The sequence below is a fragment of the Schistocerca gregaria genome, chromosome 7, assembly GCF_023897955.1.
Source record: "Schistocerca gregaria isolate iqSchGreg1 chromosome 7, iqSchGreg1.2, whole genome shotgun sequence".
In the NCBI taxonomy this organism is placed as follows: Eukaryota; Metazoa; Arthropoda; class Insecta; order Orthoptera; family Acrididae; genus Schistocerca; species Schistocerca gregaria.
The window spans coordinates 197,437,911-197,460,560 of NC_064926.1; the positions used below are offsets into that span (position 1 = coordinate 197,437,911).

General features: G+C 43.7%; 1 protein-coding gene and 1 pseudogene across 1 annotated transcript in view; both read right to left on the reverse strand.

The window, feature by feature from the left end:
• Positions 1–22,650, reverse strand: part of LOC126281285 (forkhead box protein K1-like) — a 224,167-nt gene that overhangs the window by 194,622 nt on the left and 6,895 nt on the right. The window lies entirely within an intron of this gene.
• Positions 6,446–6,563, reverse strand: LOC126282700 (5S ribosomal RNA; annotated as a pseudogene).

Genomic DNA, 22,650 nt, shown 5'->3' on the forward strand with positions numbered 1-22,650 from the left:
TTGTACAAGTCGATAAGAACATAAATGGATAAAAGTTTTTTTTAACGAAAATTGTATCAAGTGAACCTCAGTCCTATTTAACGAGGAATTTAATTTCCGATTATATTTAACACGCAGTAAACAAGATAGAAAATATGCTGTCGTCGACATATTTTTTTGATGTGCTTGTAGGTATACATTTCCTGGAGCAAATCAATATAAATGTTTGGACGATATTTTAACTATTCTTTCAGTTTTAAGGAGTGTGAGAGTTTACCATACCACCTATGTCGAGGACATCCATTAGGAATTTCGATTTCGTCCTTAACTAGCGAAATCTGACAGTGATTTGTAATTGATAGACACATATGGGTTCAAAAATGGTTCAAATGGCTCTGAGCACTATGCGACTTAACTTCTGAGGTCATCAGTCGCCTATAACTTAGAAGTAATTAAACCTAACTAACCTAAGGACATCACACACTTCCATGCCCGAGGCAGGATTCGAACCTGCGACCGTAGCAGTCGCACGGTTCCGGGCTGTAGCGCACGTATGGGTATTGGAATATGTCCTAATTTACTTCTCCCCCATCTCCTCCTACAGTCCGCTATCTATCCATCTCTTCTCTCCCTCTACTTCTTTCTTCACCCTCTGTCTGTCCATCTCCTTTTCCACTTATTCCCTCTGTTCGTTTTCTTCCCCGCTTTCTCTTTGTTCATCTCCTCCTCCCATCCTCTCTGTCCATCCCCTCCTTCCCCTTCTTTATGTCCATCTCCGCTCTCCGTTTACTCCGCCACCCCCCTCTCTGACCTTGAGCCTTATTGTTATTACAAATTCAAATTCCTAGTAGTATCCTAATAATAAGTCGATAAGCGGTTCTAGGCGCTCAGTCCGGAACCGCGCGACTGCTACGGTCGCAGGTTCGAATCCTGCCTCGGGCATGGATGTGTGTGATGTCCTTAGGTTAGTTAGGTTTAAGTAGTTCCAAGTTCAAGGCGTCTGATGAACACAGATGTTAAGTCCCATAGTGCTCAGAGCCATTTGAACCATTAACTTTCTTCTTTTCTGTGAAAACCGATTGCGAGGAAGAAAACAAAACAACATATTGCTGTTTATTCCATTTTTGTTGAAAAATGTGTATAACGAGAAAGAATAAATATGGCAGAATCAATTTCTCTAATGGTTTACTGCCCTACTATCGTAGTTAAAACTGTTTGTAAGAAAGAAAACATACACACACATTCACAGGAGAGTACAGCACAGCATTACCTTCCTCATAGTCGGTTTTAACAGAAAACCTGTACGTTTTTGTTATTTAAGAAGTATGAAGCCTATGTCCATATGAATGTTCATTAGAGTATCCCGTCAAAATCCGAAATAAATTGGTCAAGAACTTTTGGAGTTTTATCGTACATTCGAGGGTTGGAACTTTAATAGTGGCAAACATTTATTTACAGCTCGTACAAAACAGATGCGTGTTCCAAAGTTTTACTGACCTTCAGAGTAGTCAGCAACATTGTCTATAACCCGCTGCCAGCGATGTGGAAGTCATAGGATACTATAAGCAGTGCCAGTTGTGTTGATAGTTGGAGCGGCGCTGTCTATTGTCTGGCGAATTTGTAGCAGTTCTGAAGCGAATGCCGTGAAGTGTTTCCTTCAGTTTATAAATCGAGTTGAACTCACGAGGGCTTAAGACGGGGGAGTGCAGTAGGTGGTATAGCACTTAGCAGCCCCATCCGTCAAACAAATTAGTAACAGCTTGCATCCACACACTGTCCTGCAAAATGATGGTCAGGTCCTGCAGAAAGTGTCACCACTTCTGTCTCTATGCTGTTCATTTTTGGAACACAACCTACGACCAGCTTAGAAACAGAAGTGATGACACTTTCTGCAGGACCTGACCATCAGTTTGTAGGACAATGCTCAAGCATGTTCAGTGGAAGCTGTTACTGATTTGTTTGACTGATGGGGCTGCTAAGTGCTATACCACCTACTGCACTCCCCTGACTTAAGCCCTCGTGAGTTCAACTCTATTTCTAAACTGAAGGAAGCACTTCACGGCATTCGCTTCAGAACTGCTACAAATTCGTCGGAAACAGACCGCGTCGCTCGAACTGTCAACACAACTGGCACTGCTAAGAGTATCCTACGACTTCCACATCACTGGTAGCGGGTTATACACAATGCTGGTGACTACTTGGAAGGGCAGTAAAACACTGAAACACGTATCTATTTTGTACGAGCCGTAAATAAATAGTTGCCATTATTAAAGTTACAACCCTCATATAATATGAAAAATTATATCCTCCATATGACCACCCAAGGCCGCCCGGCAACGAACAATGCGTTCATTGAAGTTCTCGATGATGCATTCACAGACATCTCCTGAGACGCCGTTAATAACCCTTTTAAATTCGTCCTTCAATTGGTGTATTGTTTGTGGTTTGTTCACGTACACTTTTAATTTCACAAATCCTTACAAAAAAGGTCACAAAGCGTAAGATCGCATGATCTGGCATGACATTCCTGATTCTAAAGCAAAGACATAATTTTTTGAGGAAACTTTTCATTCAGCACAGTAGTCGTTTCATGAGATGGGTGACATGTCGTACTATCTTGTTGAATCCAAAACTCGTAATTGTCATCAATAAGAGGGAAAAACCAATTAGAAAGCATGATTCGGTAACGATCGCCGTTCACAGTGACAGGAGCACCTCATCATTTTCAAAAAAGTACCGGCTGATCACTCCACCTGCCCAGAACCCAAACCACAAGTCGTGCGCTGTGGATGCATCACATTTTCCTCGATCACTCGCAGATTTTCGCTACCTCAAAATCTGCTGTTCTGCTTATTGACGTAACCCCTGAAGTGGAAGTGCGCCTCGTATGAGAAAATTATTCTTTTTGTGACGTTCTCGTTCTCCGCTTGTCGAGCCAAGTACCCACTGGACAAATCGATGTCTCTTTCCATCATCTGCATGCTTCAACTCTAGTCTAAGTTGAATCTTGTACGCAAGCATTTTCACATCTTTTGAAAGGATTTCAAACAGTGAGTTTAGTTTAAATTCAGCTGTTGAGCACGTAGGCGAACCGATTTGCTGGAGCTTATGGTCACATTGTCACACAATACAGCAATGTTTTCTTGTGTTCGAACAGAATGCGATTGTCCTGTTTTGTTAAGTTTGAAACAGATCCCGTGGCCTTAAACTTCCGGATTAACTTACGAACTGAAGATTCGGTTGAAGAAGCATTGCACCCGAATGTTACACGAAATTGACGGACGGCTGCCGTGGGACTTTCACTATTTTTGTAATAACTTTTTATCACTTGGATACGTTGCTCAATTGTCATCTGTTACATGACGAAAATAAACATTTCGACAATGGTCAGCACACAAAACTTGTCAGGCTGCGAATGGGAAGGATCGCAGTTGACAAACATGAAGAAAACACGGCTGCCAACCGTCATATCACAAAATGGCATAAAATTCAAATCGTTCTTACTTCCCGGACACTCGTTATATATACACTACTGACCATTAAAATTGCTACACCACGAAGATGACGCGCTACAGACGCGAAATTTAACCGACAAGCAAGGCAGGAACTTTAACTTTATCAAGCATCCGTTTGGCGTGATCTGAAAAGGCGCCTGCACATGAAGCCTTACAAGCTGCAGTTAACTGCATCAGTTGTGTCCAGGTGACCGTTACAGAGAATACGAATTTTGCGTTTCATTTCTGCCGCGTATGTTAAAGAATACTTTTTCCTGGCGGTTCATATTTCCAGGCGAAGCGACGTCTCATCTATCGGGTTAAGTAAATCGCTATAATACACTGCTGGCCATTGAAATTGCAACACCACGAAGATGACGTGCTACACACGCGAAATTTAACCGACAGGAAGAAGATACTGTGATATGCAAATGATTAGCTTTTCAGATCATTCACAAAAGGCTGGCGCCGGTGGCGACACGTACAACGTGCTGACATCCGGAAAGTTTCCAACCGATTTCTCATACAAAAACAGCAGTTGACTGGCGTTGCCTGGTGAAACGTTGTTGTGATGCCTCGTGTAAGGAGGAGAAATGCGTACCATCACGTTTCCGACTTTGATAAAGGTCGGATTGTAGCCTACCGCGATTCCGGTTTATCGTATCATTGTTGCTCGCGTTGGTCGAGATCCAAAGACTAAATATGGAATCGGTGGGTTCAGGAGGGTAATACGGAACGCCGTGCTGGATCCCAACGGCCTCGTATCACTAGCAGTCGAGATGACAGGCATCTTATCCGCGTGGCTGTAACGGATCGTGCAGCCACGTCTCGATCCCTGAGTCAACAGATGCGGTCGTTTGCAAGACAACAACCATCTGCACGAACAATTCGACGACGTTTGCAGCAGTATGGACTATCAGCTCGGAGACCATGACTGCGGCTACCCTTGACGCTGCATCACAGACAGGAGCGCCTGCGACGGTGAACTCAGCGATGAACCTGGGTGCACGAGTGGTAAAACGTCATTTTTTCGGATGAATCCAGGTTCTGTTTACAGCATCATGATGGTCGCATCCGTGTTTGGCGACACCGTGGTAAATGCACATTGGAAGCGTGTATTCGTCATCGTCATACTGGCGTATTACCCGGTGTGATGGTATGGGGGGTACCATTGGTTACACGTCTCAGTCACCTCTTGTTCGCTTTAACGGCACTTTGAACAGTGGACGTTAGATTTCATATGTGTTACGACCCACGGCTCTACCCTTCATTCGATCCCTGCGAAACGACGAACCTGGGTGCACGAATGGTAAAACGTCATTTTTTCGATTGATTCCAGGTTCTGTTTACAGCATCATGATGGTCGCATATGTGTTTGGCGACATCGCGGTGAACGCACATTGGAAGCGTGTATTCCTCATCGCCATACTGGCGTATCACCCGGTGTGATGGTATGGGATGTCATTGGTTACATATCTCGGTCACCTCTTGTTCGCATTGACGGCACTTTGAAAAGTGGACATTACATTTCAACGTGTTACGACCAGTGGCTCTACCCTTCATCCGATCCCTGTGAAACCCTACATGTTGCAGGTCCTGTACGGGCCTTTCTGGATACAGAAAATGTTCGACTGCTGCCCTAGCTAGAACATTCTCCAGATCTCTCACTAATTGAAAACGTCTGGTCGATGGTGCCGAGCAACTGGCTCGTCACAATACACCAGTCACTACTCTTGATGAACTGTGGTATCGTGTTGAAGCTGCATGGGCAGCTGGACCTGTACACGCCATCCAAGCTTTGTTTGACTCAACGCCCAGGCGTATGAAGGCGGTTATTACGGCTAGATGTGGTTGTTCTGGGTACTGAATGGTTCAAATGGCTCTGAGCACTATGGGACTTAACTGCTGTGGTCATCAGTCCCCTAGAACTTAGAACTAATTAAACCTAACTAACCTAAGGACATCACACACATCCATGCCCGAGGCAGGATTCGAACCTGCGACCGTAGCAGTCGCGCGGGTCCGGACTGAGCGCCTAGAAGCGCTGGGTACTGATTTCTCAGGATCTATGCACCAAAATTGCGTGAAAATGTAATTTCATGTCAGTTTTAGTATAATATATTTGTCAATGAATACCCGTTTATGATCTGCATTTCTTCTTGGTGTAGAAATTTTAATGGGCAGTAATGTATAAGAAACTGGGGGTCACAAAATCCTGGCGGCATCGTCGAACATGAAAGCGACAAATCAAATTGGAATGTGTTCACAAAGTTTATGGACGTTTTTTTTTTTTTTTTTGCGGAGGAAGCTGTGATAGGAATGTCATACCTAGACATGCTGCAAAATTGGTTGTTTGTTCAACTTCACGAAGATTACATAGATTTTATTTTTGTGCTTGATGGCACCCCGCCTTACATATACCTTCAGCTGAGGCGTTCTTGACAACAACATCCACATGTTGGATTGGAAGAGGTGGCAACATGAGTTTATTCACCGTTTTTGGCCTCCCAGATCATCAGACATTATATCTTGCGATGCTTTTCTATGAGTGTACATAAAATACAGAATCTTCGTCCCATCTCTGGCAGTTACTCCTCGAGATCTGAGTTGTGGAATTGCTAAATATGTCAATTCAACAAACAGGGTCCGGTTGATTCGCGTGTGGAATAAAATGGACTACCGTTTCAATGTTTCACGATTTTGATAGATCAGCATTGTGCTATAGCACTCAAACAGCATATTTTTTACAGTACCCAAGCTATAACACTAAAGCACTCCATCTTCAGGACACGAGTGGCCTACCGGGACCATTCGACCGCCGTGTCATCCTCAGAGGAGGATGCGATTAGGAGGGGCGTAGGGTCAGCACATCGCTCTCCCGGTCGTTATGATGGTGTTCTTGACCGAAGCTGCTACTATTCGGTCGAGTAGCTCCTCAATTGGCATCACGAGGCTGAGTGCATCCCGAAAACTGGCAACAGCGCATGGCGACGTGGATGGTCACCCATCCAAGTGCCGACCACGCCCAACAGCGCTTAACTTCGGTGATCTCACGGGAACCGGTGTATCCACTGCGGCAAGGCCGTTGCCGTAACACTAAAGGCATCACATACACTCCTGGAAATTGAAATAAGAACACCGTGAATTCATTGTCCCAGGAAGGGGAAACTTTATTGTCACATTCCTGGGGTCAGATACATCACATGATCACACTGACAGAACCACAGGCACATAGACACAGGCCACAGAGCATGCACAATGTCGGCACTAGTACAGTGTATATCCACCTTTGGCAGCAATGCAGGCTGCTATTCTCCCATGGAGACGATCGTAGAGATGCTGGATGTAGTCCTGTGGAACGGCTTGCCATGCCATTTCCACCGGGCGCCTCAGTTGGACCAGCGTTCGTGCTGGACGTGCAGACCGCGTCAGACGACGCTTCATCCAGTCCCAAACATGCTCAATGGGGGACAGATCCGGAGATCTTGCTGGCCAGGGTAGTTGACTTACACCTTCTAGAGCACGTTGGGTGGCTCGGGATACATGCGGACGTGCATTGTCCTGTTGGAACAGCAAGTTCCCTTGCCAGTCTAGGAATGGTAGAACGATGGGTTCGATGACGGTTTGGATGTACCGTGCACTATTCAGTGTCCCCTCGACGATCACCAGAGGTGTACGGCCAGTGTAGGAGATCGCTCCCCACACCATGATGCCGGGTGTTGGCCCTGTGTGACTCGGTCGTATGCAGTCCTGATTGTGGCGCTCACCTGCACGGCGCCAAACACGCATACGACCATCATTGGCACCAAGGCAGAAGCGACTCTCATCGTTGAAGACGACACGTCTCCATTCGTCTCTCCATTCACGCCTGACGCGACACCACTGGAGGCGGGCTGCACGATGTTGGGGCGTGAGCGGAAGACGGCCTAACGGTGTGCGGGACCGTAGCCCAGCTTCATGGAGACGGTTGCGAATGGTCCTCGCCGATACCCCAGGAGCAACAGTGTCCCTAATTTGCTGGGAAGTGGCGGTGCGGTCCCCTACGGCACTGCGTAGGATCCTACGGTCTTGGCGTGCATCCGTGCATCGCTGCGGTCCGGTCCCAGGTCGACGGGCACGTGCACCTTCCGCCGATCACTGGCGACAACATCGATGTACTGTGGAGACCTCACGCCCCACGTGTTGAGCAATTCGGCGGTACGTCCACCCGGCCTCCCGCATGTCCACTATACGCCCTCGCTCAAAGTCCGTCAACTGCATATACGGTTCACGTTCACGCTGTCGCGGCGTGCTACCAGTGTTAAAGACTGCGATGGAGCTCCGTATGCCACGGCAAACTGGCTGACACTGACGGCGGCGGTGCACAAATGCTGCACAGCTAGCGCCATTCGACGGCCAACACCGCGGTTCCTGTTGTGTCCGCTGTGCCGTGCGTGTGATCATTGCTTGTACAGCCCTCTCGCAGTGTCCGGAGCGAGTATGGTGGGTCTGACACACCGGTGTCAATGTGTTCTTTTTTCCATTTCCAGGAGTGTATATATGAAACTTTAACTACTCATGCGTAGTTTTCTGTCATTTTATCACAAGAAATCATACCAAAAACGATGCGTTTCCGAGAGATCTTCAATGTGCTATTGTTTTGAAACAGCTTGTACTCATGCCATTACGATATGCGCTGACGGAAAAAGAATGCAACACCAAGAAGGAGTTGTGCGACATAAACGAAAGTTGGTATGCATGTTTCTTCTTCTCAAAGATTGTTCAGATTTCGCACCAGTAGCACAAGAGCGGGGATAGCAGCGCCACTTTGAGCACGCAAATCAGGTTTGCTTTAAATACACGGTGTAAGTGTGGCGTGGTGAGTCGATGTTGGACAAGAACATCTTTAAGGCGACAAAGATGCAATTATCAGGACCTCGCTTAGTTTGAATGGGGCTACGAGTAGTTGGATGTACCTTCTGCAATACTGCAGAAAGACTTGGTAGAAATGTAGCCATTGTACATGACTGCTGGCAGCAGTGGTCTCGAGAATGTACAGTCGCAAGAAGACTGGCCTCCAGACGGCCACGTGGCACTACCGAGAGAGAAGACCATCGTGTTTGGCGTTTGGCCCTGGCGCCCCTGGGCCTTGTTTCGACTTATGTCTTTCAGTGCTCTATCAAACTCTTCACGCAGTATCATATCTCCCATTTCATCTTCATCTAATGCACTGGTTACACGCTCTCTCCTAGGTAAGTATAACAAAAAACTCCACGCTACAGAAATGATATTCACCACAATCATATATTAGAGGAACAAGAAAGAAAAGATAACAAAACGAAACAAACTCTGCTTACCGATTTATTTGTGCATACAGACTGTAGAGGCACGGCCACCTGATAAGAGTGAACATGTGTGCAAGCGCAAGAAAATACTTCCGACTCAAAAGCGCCAAGGTAAAGAATGAGGGTAAGAAGAAGCCATCACCCGTTACAGAGAGGGAAATTATAACCGAAAAAAGACTGGAAATTGAAAGATATTACGAAACGAAAATTGTGCAGTGACAGGATGAACTAGCAACCGCTAGTACATCGCACCCAGGAAACTGGAGTTAGAAATGTTGTCATCGTCATCGTCATCGTCGTCGTCGTCGCTGTTGTTGTTGCTCTTCTTCTCGAAGACTGGTTTGGGCCAGATCTCCATGTCGGTCTATTCTGCACATGTCTACACATCTCTGAGTAATTACTGCAACCTAAACCCATTTTAAACTAGATAGTGTATTCGTGCCTACATTTCCGTCTATAATGTTGCACCCCTTTCCCTTGTCCGCAGCTCGTAGTCTAGAGGTTAGCATTGCTTCCTCTGGGACAGGTGGTCGCGGGTTCGATTCCCGCCCGCGTCGGGGATTTTCTCCGTCCGGGGACTGGGTGTTTGTGTTGACCTCAACATTTCAACCGCATTCGGGAAAATGGCGAGACTGGACATTGAAAAGATAGGGACTTTGTATGGGTGCTGATAACCACGCTATTGAGCGGCCCACAAACCGAAACCCAACCCCCCTCCTCCCCCCCCCCCCCCCTCATTTCTCTCCATTACCAAATTGACTATTCCTTAGTGCCTCAGGATGTATCAAGTGATACCATCTTTTAGTCAAGTTCCGCCATAAATTTCTTTTATCCCCAATTCGATTCAGCACCTTCACATCTGTTATTCGATCTACCTGTTAAATCTATAGAATTATTCTATAACATCATGTTTCAAAAGCTTGTCGTCCACATTTCACTTCCGTACAAGGCTACACTCCAGACAAATACCTTAAGAAGAGGGTTATTAACACTATTACCGGTATTTTAGTGTCTCATTTCGTAATATAAAACCCTCGACATCACCTGATTTAATTCTGCTACATTCCGTAACCATTGTTATACTTTCGTTGATGTTCATGTTACAACCTCTTTTGAAGACGCTATCAGTTCCGTTAAAATGCTCTTCTAGGTCCTTTACTGCTTCCGACAAAATTAATGATAATGATGATCTACGAATACGCCTCCTCTCTCGTCATAGTCAAATAGTTTCGATACTAGTGTTAATACAAAGTAACAACGAACTATCAGTACAAATGTAGAGGGCAGTAAAATCATCGTCGAGGCGGATGCGGGATTCTGCAAACAGTGCTTAAGAGAGGAGGAAGGTAATACTCCAACAGTCCGTCGACCCAATTCATTACAGATGACGGGGACACAGGCAAAAACCAACAGTAACGTAAGTATTCGCCCAAAATTTATTTAATGAAACTGCTCAAAACTTTGACAGTGTTGACTAGAGTACACTCTTCTGGAATTCTGAAGAGAGCAGGATTAAAATACAGGAAGGGGGAAGTTTTCTCCAACGTGTACAGAAAACAGACACCCTGATAGATGTGCTGAAGTGTCATGGCATGCACCAACTAAGGCATGAAGAAAGTTTGGGATCCATACCATCCCGTTGTCGCTTTACCACCGCCCGACCGAGACTGAACTGAGTTGGGTCCAAGGTGAGCACATGTCACGTCTATACATGCTCATTAGCACTAAGGATCCAACAAGACCTCTCATGCTTGTGGAGTGGTCACCAACTACTCCGGCAGAATTTAAGTAAAATGGGGTACTGCTGAAGGTAGAGGGTTGATGGAGCACGCTGTAGAGACATCAGTTGACTGTGCGTCACTTTATCGCTCGCTTATCAGAGCCGATCACAGCAGACCTATCTGGGGTCTCGCTTTATCCAAGCAAACATCTCCACACTTGGAACGGAAGCAGAGGTTGTGAGGGAAGTGAGACAGGATTGTACCACATTGTTATTCAATCTGTACATTTAGCAAGCTGTGAAGCAGACCAATTAGAAATTTGGAAAGGGAATTAAACTTCAGCAAGAAAGAAATGAAAACTTTGTGGCGAGTTTGTAATTCTATCAAAGACATCAAAGAATCTGTAAGAACATCTCAAACATCAACAAACATAAAACAAGGGTAATGGAATGTAGCCGAATTAAACCAAGAAATACTGAGCGATTTTAATTAGAAAATGAGACACTTAATGTAGTAGATGAGTTTTGTTGGTCAGGCAGCACTATAGAATGCCATAGTAATGGTCAATATTCAGGGATATGCCAGGAACGATCATGTATAAAGAGGAAGGTTTGTTACGAAAAATATCTGAAAGTTCTTGGTCGATTTACTACACGTTTCTACACGATCCCCTAATGAACATTCGTGATGATATAGGCTATATATGTTTAATATACAGCGTCGTTACCAAACGTCTCGAAAAGACATTGTCCAATTTGCTTCAAAGTTCTTTGCCAATTTACTTCAAATTTCTACATTAAGATGAAACAATGAAGAAAATAAATGAAAAAATAAATGCATAGCAAACGAAAGATATCATGATGAAATGACTGTAATTTTTATAAATTACGGAGGTAACACCCGTCTTGGAAATAACAGCATCAGACGTCACCAGATCGCGGACCGACCAAAGCCCAAAAATTAGACAGTAAAATGATTGGAAATTCTTATTTATTGATTACTTGCCGTTGTTTCATACGAGATACACCCTAGAAGGAATTTTAGTCCGTGTTTCACAGTTATTTTTACTATTCAAATCGACATTGTCATACAAACATTAAAGCAATTGGTCACGGATACAGTACCAATTTCGAGGCGCCGCCTCTAGCCCAAGCTGAAAGAGATATCTGCCATTAATAGAGACACATTTGTCCTCAAGAAGTTCACACCCAGTGATTCAAATATAGTCTTCGGTTTAAAGCTATTGCAGTTTTCCATGCGGCTTGTATTCGCTACGAGCATCGACAAGGCACAGGACCAACCATTTCGTGTGGCAGATATTAAACATCCCGGGCGACGCCGGGCACTGTAGCTAGTCCAGTATAAATTGAAGTATTAGGAAGTTTTTTCTGAAGGTTTGTCTGGATTACAGTATCATACAGAGGTGAAACGTTCACGATAAACAATTCAGGCAAGAGGAGGCGAGAGACATTTGAAATGCGGTGCTACAGAAGAGCGCTGAAGATTGGATTGAGTAGATCGGATAACTGACGCGGAAGAACAAAACCGAATCGGTATGATGAAAAGAAATTTATGATACTGATTGAGTAAGAGAAGGGATAGACTGTTAGGACAAATCCTGAGGCAACAGGGAATCGTCAGTTTCGTAATGCTAATGGAGGGAGATCAAGGTTACAGTACAACAAAAAGGTTCAAATCGAAGCAGGTTGCAGTAGTTACGCAAGCATGAAGAGGCTTGCACAACGGTTGGTGAAATGAAATAAATACTGACAGTGGCCACAAATGGGCATTGAAAAGAATTCAGTGGCGACAAGCGAAAATTTGTGCCGGCCCGGGTCTCGAATCCGGATTCCCGCTTTAAGTGAGCGGTTGCCTTAACGGCTTCAGCTATGTTCGAAAGAACAGACACCACGCATATTTTAATATATAAGGCTTGATGGCCATTAATATAGTTTCTTTGCGGATGCAATCGTTCTGTCGGCCGTTGTGGCCGAGCGATTCTAGGTGCTTCAGTCCGGAACCACGGAGATTCTATAGTCGCAGGTTCGAATCCTGCCTCAGGCAAGGATGTGTATGATGTCCTTAGGTTAGTTAGGTTTAAGTACACTACTGGCAATTAAAAATGCTACACCAAGAAGAAATACAGATGATAAACGGGTATTCATTGGACAAATATACTAGAACTGACATGTGATTACATTTTCACGCAATATGGGTGCATAGATGCTGGGAAATCAGTACCCAGAACAACCATCTCTGGCCTTAATAACGGCCTTGATACGCCTGGGCATTGAGTCAAACAGAGCTTGGATGGCGTGTACAGGTCCAGCTGCCCATGCAGCTTCGACACGATACCACAGTTCATCAAGAGTAGTGATTGGCGTATTGTGACGAGCCAGTTGCTCGGCCACCATTGACCAGGCGTTTTAATTGATGACAGATCTGGAGAATGTGCTGGCCAGAGCAGCAGTCGAACATATTCTGTATCCAGAAAGGCCCGTACAGGACCTGCAACACGCGGTCGTGCATTATCCTGCGAAATGTAGCGTTTCGCAGGGATCAAATGAAGAGTAGAACCACGGGTCGTAACACATATGAAATGTAACGTCTTTGTGATAAGTTAGAACGTCGACTTCGCTCCAGGCTCCAGCGTCCAACAGCGCTACCTTCTCTGGTTTCGGCTCTTGAAAAAGAATGGGCAGCCATTCCTCCACAGGCATTCACACAACTCACTAAAAGTATTCCCAGTAGAGATCAAGCTGTCGTAGGGAGGAAAGGTGGACACACACCATATTAATGGCCAGTAACAAGTTCCCAGATGCTTTTTAACAACCCTCCCCCAGATCACCAAAGATCTCGCAGTCCACTGTGGCATAATTGAAGGAACGATAAGAAGTTCGACATTAAAGAAGAGTGGCGCCAGAGGTGGAATGCTGCAACAATAGCACATCATGGTGTTCAAGACCCAACTGCCAGCCTACCAGGATTTCATCTGCAGAGAAGTGAGTGGACAAGGCTGAACAGAATAAGTACTGGCCACGCCAGGTGCAACGATGTGATGCATAAGTGGGGACTCCGAGATTCTCCAGCCTGTGATTGTGGGGCCCAAGAACAAACTTTTCAATATATTGTTAGAGACTGTCCTCAGAGGAAGTATCTTGGACCATATAGTGACTTTATCAATGTTACTGTTATTTGGCTTCAATCATTAGATACTGAACTATGATTGAATGTATCTGTCTTTTTTTGAACTTGCAATTATATCAGTTAAAGTAGTCAGTAATATAAGTTAGCAATTTTCACAATTTAAAAATGTGCTTAAAATTTGTGCCAGAAAGTAAAATTAAACTATATGTAAATACTTAACTAGGTATACATGTAACATTAAACTTTATGTACCTGCCAATGTTTGTTGTTGTTGCCATACGATAAATAAAGATAGTGTACCTGAAGAAAGGAGTAGGGGCTCAGTTGATGGCATTATACAAGCTAGTGGCGTGGATGATTAACTTCTTTGTCTGGTGTGCTTAAGTACCACAATTAGAAGGGCAACAAAGACCAAATGGCTTCGGTCGTAAGGCCACAGAAGTAAATTATGCGTGAACTTTTCTCTATCGATTTCATGGTCTGCTTACTGCAACAAACACCTACTGAAGGGGCAGAAGGATGTTTAAAACGAAACCATATCCTTAAGTATTCTCATTTTGTCGAGCATGAAGGACGTTTGCCACTACATGTCCTAAACTGTAGGACGAGACGTCTTAGATGTACTGGAAATCCTAGCTGGGAATTATAAATATGACTGAGTAATATTGTGCTGGAAGTATTAACCTGTTTTAAGTTCTTTAGATTCGACGTAGCGCAGTTACTGTGTTGTTGTTGTTGTTGTTGTAGTGGTCTTCAGTCCTGAGACTGGTTTGATGCAGCTCTTCACGCTACCCTATCCTGTGCAAGATACTTCATCGCCCAGTACTTAATGCAACCTACATCCTTCTGCATCTGTTTAGTGTATTCATCTCTTGGACTCCCTCTACGATTTTTACCCTCCACGCTGCCCTACAATACTAAATTGGTGATCCCTTGATGCCACAGAACATGTCCTACCAACCGATCCCTTCTTCTAGTCAAGTTGTGCCACAAACTTCTCCCCAATCCTATTCAATACCTCCTCTTTAGTTATATGATCTATCCGTCTAATCTTCAGCATTCTTCTGTAGCACCACGTTTCGAAAGCTTCTATTCTCTTCTTGTACAAACTAGTTATCGTCCATGTTTCACTTCCCTACATGGCTACACTCCATACAAATACTTTCAGAAACGACTTCCAGACACTTAAATCTACACTCGATGTTAACAAATTTCTCTTCTTCAGAAACGCTTTCCTTGCCGTTGGCAGTCTACATTTTATATTCTCTCTACTTCGACCATCATCAGTTATTTTGCTCCCCAAATAGCGAAACTCCTTTACAACTTTAAGTGTCTCATTTCCTAATCTAATACCCTCACCATCACCCGACTTAATTCGACTACATTTCATTATCCTCGTTTTGCTTTTGTTGATTTTCATCGTATGTCCTCCTTTCAAGACACTGTCCATTCCGTTCAACTGCTCTTCCAATTCCTTTGATGTCTCTGACAGAATTACAATGTCATCGGCGAACCTCAAAGTTTTTACACTCCTGGAAATGGAAAAAAGAACACATTGACACCGGTGTGTCAGACCCACCATACTTGCTCCGGACACTGCGAGAGGGCTGTACAAGCAATGATCACACGCACGGCACAGCGGACACACCAGGAACCGCGGTGTTGGCCATCGAATGGCGCTAGCTGCGCAGCATTTGTGCACCGCCGCCGTCAGTGTCAGCCAGTTTGCCGTGGCATACGGAGCTCCATCGCAGTCTTTAACACTGGTAGCATGCCGCGACAGCGTGGACGTGAACCGTATGTGCAGTTGACGGACTTTGAGCGAGGGCGTATACTGGGCATGCGGGAGGCCGGGTGGACGTACCGCCGAATTGCTCAACACGTGGGGCGTGAGGTCTCCACAGTACATCGATGTTGTCGCCAGTGGTCGGCGGAAGGTGCACGTGCCCGTCGACCTGGGACCGGACCGGACCGCAGCGACGCACGGATGCACGCCAAGACCGTAGGATCCTACGCAGTGCCGTAGGGGACCGCACCGCCACTTCCCAGCAAATTAAGGACACTGTTGCTCCTGGGGTATCGGCGAGGACCATTCGCAACCGTCTCCATGAAGCTGGGCTACGGTCCCGCACACCGTTAGGCCATCTTCCGCTCACGCCCCAACATCGTGCAGCCCGCCTCTAGTGGTGTCGCGACAGGCGTGAATGGAGGGACGAATGGAGACGTGTCGTCTTCAGCGATGAGAGTCGCTTCTGCCTTGGTGCCAATGATGGTCGTATGCGTGTTTGGCGCCGTGCTGGTGAGCGCCACAATCAGGACTGCATACGACCGAGACACACAGGGCCAACACCCGGCATCATGGTGCGGGGAGCGATCTCCTACACTGGCCGTACACCTCTGGTGATCGTCGAGGGGACACTGAATAGTGCACGGTACATCCAAACCGTCATCGAACCCATCGTTCTACCATTCCTAGACCGGCAAGGGAACTTGCTGTTCCAACAGGACAATGCACGTCCGCATGTATCCCGTGCCACTGAACGTGCTCTAGAAGGTGTAAGTCAACTACCCTGGCCAGCAAGATCTCCGGATCTGTCCCCCATTTAGCATGTTTGGGACTGGATGAAGCGTCGTCTCACGCGGTCTGCACGTCCAGCACGAACGCTGGTCCAACTGAGGCGCCAGGTGGAAATGGCATGGCAAGCCGTTCCACAGGACTACATCCAGCATCTCTACGATCGTCTCCATGGGAGAATAGCAGCTTGCATTGCTGCGAAAGGTGGATATACACTGTACTAGTGCCGACATTGTGTATGCTCTGTTGCCTGTGTCTATGTGCCTGTGGTTCTGTCAGTGTGATCATGTGATGTATCTGATCCCAGGAATCTGTCAATAAAGTTTACCCTTCCTGGGACAATGAATTCACGGTGTTCTTAATTCAATTTCCAGGAGTGTATTTCTTCTCCATGGATTTTAATACCTACTCCGAATATTTCTTTTGTTTCCTTCACTGCTTGCTCAATATACAGATTGAATAACATCGGGGACAGGCTACAACACTGTCTCACTCCCTTCCCAACCACTGCTTCCCTTTCATGTCCCTCGACTCTTATAACTGCCATCTGGTTTCTATACAAACTGTAAATAGCCTTTCGCTCACTGTATTTTACCCATGCCACCTTCAGAATTTGAAAGAGAGTTCTCCAGTCAACATTGTCAAAAGCTTTCTTTAAGTCTACAACTGCGAGAAGCTTAGGTTTGCGTTTCCTTAATCTAGCTTCTAAGATAAGTCTTAGGGTCAGTATTGCCTCACGTGTTCCCATATTTCTACGAAATCCAAACTGATCTTCCCCGAGGTCGGCTTCTACCAGTTTATCCATTCGTCTGTAAGGAATTCGCGTTAGTATTTTGCAGCCGTGACTTATTAAACTGATTGTTAGGTAATTTTAACATCGGTCAACACCTACTTTCTTTGGGATTGGAATTATTATATTCTTCTTGAAGTCTGAGGGTATTTCGCCTGTCTCATACATCTTGTTCACCAGATGGTAGAGTTTTGTTAAGCCTGGCTCTCCCAAGGCTGTCAGTAGTTCTAATGGAATGTTGTCTACTCCCGGGGCCTTGTTTCGACTTAGGTCGTTCAGTGCTCTATCAAACTCTTCACGCAGTGCCATATCTCCCATTTCATCTTCATCTGCATCGTCTTCCATTTCCATAATATTGTCCTCAAGTACACTGCCCTTGTATAGACCCTCTATATACTCCTTCCACCTTTCTGCCTTCCCTTCTTTGCTTAGAACTAGGTTTCCATCTGAGCTCTTGATATTCATGAAAGTGGTTCTCTCGTCTCCAAAGGTATCATTAATTTTCCTGTAGGCAGTATCTATCTTACCCCTAGTGAGATAAGCCTCTAGATCCTTACATCTGTCCTCTAGCCATCCCTGCTTAGCCATTTTGCACTCCCTGTCGATCTCATTTTTCAGACATTTATAGTCCTTTCTGCCTGCTTCATTTACTGCATTTTTGTATTTTCTCCTTTCATCAGTTAAATTCAATATATCTTCTGTTACACAAGTATTTCTACTAACCCCCGTCTTTTTACCTACTTGATCTTCTGCTGCCTTCAATACTTCATCCCTCAAAGCTACCCATTCTCCTTCTACTGTATTTCTTTCTCTCATTCGTGTCAATTGTTCCCTTATGCTCTCCCGGAAACTCTGTACAACGTTTCGTCAGTTTATCCAGGTCCCATCTCCTTAAATTCCCACCTTTTTGCAGTTTCTTCAGTTTCAATCTACAGTCCATAACCAACAGATTGTGGTCAGAGTCCACATCTGCCCCTGGAAATGTCTTACAATTTAAAACCTGGTTCCTAAATCTCCGTCTTACCATTATATAATCTATCTGAAACCTGTCAGTATCTCCAGGCTTCTTCCAAGTATACAACCTTGTTTTATGATTCTTGAACCAAGTGTTACCTATGATTAAGTTGTGCTCTGTGCAAAATTCTACCAGGCGGCTTCCTCTTTCATTTCTAAGCCCCAGTCCATATTCACCTACTACGTTTCCTTCTCCCCCTTTTCCTACTACCGAATTCTAGTCACCCATGACTATTAAATTTTCGTCTCCTTTCACTATCTGAACAATTTCTTTTATCTCTCTGTACGTTTCATCAATCTCTTCATCTGCCCAGCTAGTTGGCATATAAACTTGTACTATTGTGGTAGTTGTGGGCCCCGTGTCTATCTTGGCCACAATAATGCGTTCACTATGCTGTTTGTAGTAGCTTAGCACTCCTATTTTTTTATTCATTATTAAACCTACTCCTGCATTAACCCTATTTCATTTTGTATTTATAACCCTGTATTCGCCTGACCAAAAGTCTTGTTCCTCCCGCCACCGAGCTTCACTAATTCCTACTATATCTAAATTTAACCTATCCATTTCCCTTTTTAAATGTTCTAACCTACCTGCTCGATTAAGGGATCTGACATTCCACGCTCCGATCCGTAGAACGCCAGTTTTCTTTCTCCTGATACCGACGTCCTCCTGAGTACTCCCCGTCCGGAGATCCGAATTTGTTACCTCCGGAATATTTTACCCAAGAGGACGCCATCATCATTTAAGCATACAGAAAGCTGCATGCCCTCGAGAAAAATTACGGCTGTAGATTCCCCTTGCTTTCAGCCGTTCGCAGTACCAGCACAGCCAGGTCCTTTTGGTTAGTGTTACAAGGCCAGATCAGTCAATCATCCAGACTGTTCCCCCTGCAACTACTGAAAAGGCTGCTGCCCTTCTTCAGGAACCACACGTTTGTCTGGCCTCTCAACAGATACCCCTCCGTTGTGGTTGCACCTACGGTACGGCTATCTGTATCGCTGAGACACGCAAACCTCCCCACCAACGGCAAGGTCCATGGTTCATGGGGCGGGGGAGGGGGGGGGAGGGGGGGGCATTTACTGTAAGGGGCTAAAAACACACTAGGTAATTAACCAGGAATACGTGGGACAATTATAAGAACTCTAGGACATAAATAAAAGATTTTAAATTTTGGTGACAAAACACCTTTGTAATTTATCAAATTATGGTAAAAAACACGTTTAAAATTTGATTCCAACAGAATGGAATGAAGTTTCTAGGATGAGACAACGGAAATGAGAGATAGGACAGCACCAGAAAAGACACTCCAGACAAGAATTTTAGCTATCTGCTGTGAATGACAAATCTGAAGAAAGCGAAAAGCGACGGCATCAACATACTTTACAAACGAAAGACCATATTCCAATTTGCAAATTCAGAAGAGACAAAATCTGTCTTTTTGCAGACGATCACAAATCTGGAGACAGTGGCAACCGATGACATCAACATACTGTACATATGAAAGACCAACTTTAGGCTTTGCAAATTCCGAAGACTCAAAATTTGTCCTTTTTGCTGATGATACTAGTATAGGAATAAAACATAGTACTTACTGAGAAGACAGCTCTCCAAATATTTGAAAGCATCAATAGAGGGTTCAAGGCGAATTGATTAACGTTAAATTTTGGCAGGATATGAACATACAACTCTGTAATTTTTTAAAAGATTCTTAAATTATTAGGTTTTTACTATAGATAAATCACTAAATAAAAGAACTTTCTCTTGGGAACTTCTTCTACTTCGATTGAATAATATCTTCAGAGAATCCTTAAAATCAGTGTTTCATTTTATTTTATTGTCGTTTTTCTCAATGCTGTCGTCTTGCTTGCAAGTGATAGAATTTTCTTATCAACAGCAGCACTGAAATGCAGTAAGGCTTTGTAATGTCATTTCATTGCACTGTCCTTAAATGACCATCTTTGAATATTTTCCACATCCCAGACACACCGCTCCACGTAGTGCACAGAGTACGACTGATGTCATGTAGTGTAATGTAATGTAGTGTAATGTAATGTTAAGTGAAATTTGGATTTTTCATACGAACCAGAGAGAACAAGCGCTGCGTTAATAAGGAAAACGTGAACCATTAGACCGGAAGAGGCGTTAACGGCTAATCTAACGATATTCAGAGGGTGCTCTGCGAAGCCCTGGGGCTCCTCAAGGGCTCTGCGAGGGGTCTGCCAAAATATCACCCTCAAGAATAAAGCACGTCAAGTCTTGTTACTCAATGAGAAAAAACAACTCTTATAAATAACATATCAATGTTGGTTTTACAAAAGTCATTTTTTCTCTCACTGCGTAATAGCTGAAAATGGGGTAACAAGCATAATAATCTACAATAATGCTACGATCAGAAACCACAAACAAAAGAATTTAGCCTATATGACTACACATCTGCTGGGAATTTAATGAAACAACGTGTGGCGCACATAATATCACGTATGTTCGATGAAAAACCTGCAAAGCATCTTTCTACAGTGCCACTTTCAAATGACACTGTACAGTGTCGAATTAACAATATCACAGACTACATGAAAGAATAAAACAGTGCCAGATGATTTTTCTGCACCCTATCTAAGATATTTGACGCTATGAATCACAGCATACTTTCAGATAAATAGAAAATTTATTGGATTTAGGGTATAGCCAACCAATGGATGATGTCATACCTAACCAAAAGAATGCAGAAAGTTGTACTTAATTAATACAAATAACATAGTCCAGAGACGTAGTTCTGACTGAGGAGAAATCATATATGGTGCTCTCTAAGGCTCTATCTTAGGTTCACTATTGTTCCTCATATGTGTGAGCGATCTCCCTTCTAATATACAACAAGCAGAATTAGTTCTTTTTGCATTTGACATTAGTATTGTAATCAGTCCAAAGATACATACAGAATCAGAAGAAATGGTAAACACAGTTCTCAAAAGTATCATTAACTGTTTTTTTTTTTTTTTTTTGCAAATTGTCTCACCCTCAGTTTCAAAAAAGACACAATACATTCAATTCTGCACATCTAGGGGTACTACACGTATGATAAGTGTAACACATGGCGAGGAAATAGTAAATAGGGTGGAAACTTCAAAATTCTTAGGTGTCCATAGCGATGAGAATTTAAACTGGAAAAAGCACATTTTGTAACTCCTGAAACAACTTAGATGAGCCACATTTGCAGTTGGAATCATTGCAAATGTTGGGGAGAAACAAATCAGTAAGTTGACATATGGAATAATGTTCTCGAGTAACTCGCCTTTAAGAAAGTCTTGTTGCGCAAAAACATGCTGTAAGATTAACATGTGGTGCTCACCCTCAATCAAATTGTAGACGTCTGTTTAGGGAGGTAGGCATTCTGACTAGTACTTCACAATATATACATTTCCTCATGAAGTTTGTTGTAAATAATCCACTACAGTTCAAAAGCAACAATAATGTACATAATTACAGTACCAGAAGCAAAAGTGACATTCATAACTCCACGTTAAGGCTGTCTTTGGTGCAAAAAACGGTGCACAAATCTGTAACAAAAAATTTTGATCGCTTACACTGTGATACAAAGTATGACAGACAGCGAATTAAAATTAAAAAACAAACTGACAAAGTTTCTCATTGACGAGTCCTATTCCGCAGAAGAATTCGTGTTATTATAATGTGTAATAGGTGCTTGGTAGGAATTACTAACTCACATCTGTATATCTCTTTTCTTCAAAAAAAAAGCAAAAGACAAAAAATCCTTAGAAATGTTCAGCATGTAATCACATGTACAAATTAATTTGCGATGTGAATGTAAAATAACTCGTTGTACATCATTGCGATTTATCATCTAAAATAACCCATGGAACACAAAACTAACTGACACAACAAATTCGACTTGCAATTGGATGAGTCAATTAATGTTGATGGACTGGCCATCTTGTTGATTGACAGTACGATATCCATATAAAAATTCCCTCGAAGAAGGCTAACTTATGTGCACATCGCTGCCAACTAACACCACCGAAAAAGAAATGTTCAGACGATTCACAATTTGTTTCCAAATAAACCCTCTGAAATGGAACGATTGTATCGACACTTGCACGGATGAGGAGAAGGCAAATAAAACAGCAGCAGTATCGCTAGTGAAAAGTAAAGTGCCCAGCCACTGTAGCTGCATAGACAAGCACTCCCAATGAAGAAGATGCCACCAAATCCAAAATTTATTCAGTCATACTGAAGCAGTAAAAATAATCAATCACTTTAAAGCAAAGCCTCTTCAGTGCCAGTTTTATTTTTCACTATTCTGTGGAGATTATGGGAACAGACATAAAACACCACTGCTCCACGCCTATTCTAGAGGGCTATCTCAGGGTAAGACCTTAACAAAATTATTTGAACTAAGACCTGGATTACAGGCTTTAGTACTGAAATTTCTTTTAAATTTAAAAAACCGTTCGAACGATGTGACTTGTTTGTTCAAACTAACGTTTTTGGCAGATACATTTGAAAAAATTAATGAATTAAACCTATCTTTACAAAGAAAATATACAATAGTTTTCAATACTAATAACAAAATAATGCCTTAAAAATTAG